Source organism: Apium graveolens, chromosome 10 (genome assembly GCF_009905375.1).
Source record: "Apium graveolens cultivar Ventura chromosome 10, ASM990537v1, whole genome shotgun sequence".
NCBI classification, from domain to species: domain Eukaryota; kingdom Viridiplantae; phylum Streptophyta; class Magnoliopsida; order Apiales; family Apiaceae; genus Apium; species Apium graveolens.
Genome location: NC_133656.1, coordinates 87388952 through 87390700, shown reverse-complemented (window position 1 = coordinate 87390700; position 1749 = coordinate 87388952). Strand labels below are relative to the sequence as shown.

The 1749-nt window shown below is 39.5% G+C and overlaps 1 non-coding gene across 1 annotated transcript; it reads left to right on the top strand.

Moving 5' to 3' along the window:
* The first annotated feature begins 208 nt into the window (after positions 1-208).
* LOC141694070 (small nucleolar RNA R71) lies at positions 209-315 on the top strand. Its single transcript, XR_012563402.1, has one exon. It is a non-coding gene; the product is annotated as a small nucleolar RNA R71 (small nucleolar RNA).
* The last annotated feature ends 1434 nt before the right edge of the window (positions 316-1749 follow it).

Here is a 1749-nt window from a genome sequence, read left to right as displayed (position 1 = left end):
TGCATCAACTTCCAGAATACCTGCCACCTTGCCTGACGTCATCCTCTGAGTTGGGTTTTGATGCTCATTTGCAGCCATCGTCTCTATAAGATTATACACCTTAGTATAGCTTTTAGCCCATAAGGCGCCTCCAGCTGCTGCATCGAGCATGGGCCGAGATTGGGCCCCCAAACCATTATAGAAACCAGTGATCACCATCCAATCTGGCATTCCATGATGTGGACATTTTCTCAACATTTCCTTGTAGCGTTCCCACGCCTCGCACATAGATTCTGTAGGTTGCTGCGCAAACTGAGTAAGAGCACTCCTCATAGCAGCAGTCTTTGCCATCGGATAAAACTTCACCAGAAACTTTTGCGCAAGATCTTGCCACGTAGTGATGGACCCAGCTGGTTCAGAATGTAACCAGTCTTTAGCCTTGTCCCTCAGTGAGAATGGGAAAAGCCTCAACTTGATAGCCTCATCAGTCACGCCATTATACTTAAAAGTGCTGCAGATCTCGACAAAATTCCTTATGTGCATGTTGGGGTCTTCAGTTGCCGCTCCTCCAAAAGAAACAGAATTCTGCACCATCTGAATAGTGCCCGGCTTGATTTCAAAGGTGTTAGCTTGAATAGCCGGATGAAGGATGCTTGACTGAATGTCATCAATTTTAGGCCGAGAAAAATCCATAAGAGCTGGATCAGCTTGAACAATACGATCTCCCATGTTTACTGGTTCTTTCTGCTTAGTTCCTAAATCCGAATCCTCAAAATCTAACTTCTACGGAATATCAAGAACTTCGTCTGTCTCCTCAGCTGTATCTAAAGTCCTCTTGCGAGCACGAGAACGAGTTTGCATAAACGCTTGCTAAAGTACCTGAAACACAACCGGAAAAAAAATAAGTAACTACTACGTCCTAATCACTGAGTCCTAATGACCAATGATAGTAAGTACATAAACTAAACAAATACGCCGAGTCCCCGGTAGCGGCGCCAAAAACTTGTTAGGGCGAAAACACGCGCTAATATTCACGCAAGTATACGCGTTCACAAGTAATATAGAACACTTTCAAGTTCGTTCCCACAGAGACTCAGACTGAATTATTGTCTAATTTAACTCACTCACCAATGTATGATTACTTCTCAATGTTAAGATAATAACACTTAAAATTGTTGATTAAATATTAACTATAATTAACTACTTAATTAACCACTTAACTAACACTTCAATTTATCAATAATAAAACACTCATGAGATCACAACTTCATTATTACTTCCTTCTATAGCCATTGTTATTACCTTTAGCATGTGATAGTGATGATATTAATCGAATAACACGAAACTGATAAAAGCCAACTTTCATTGTACTAATACCATTCTACCAAGCATCCACAATTAAGATAGAAGTTGAATAGTCATCAATTATGTTGAGTTCCTATATGTCTACAGAAATTGACAACACAACGATTTAAGCACAAGTTATTCCTTTTGATTACATAGGGCAAATAAAACTGTTAGAGTTACCCACTAATCATGCACAACATACATGAACCTATGCTAGCATGGCAAGTTCTAAATATCAAGATCCATCGTCGCTTCACAAGAGATTAACACCCTATCTTACATGTTCGTGACGCACATAAGACGAATACGCACAACCAATACTAGATATCATACAATCATCACACACTAAAGTATTAAACAATTAACTAAAGAATTCCATAATAAATCCGTTGCAACCCCATGATCACGATTAGCCCATAATAG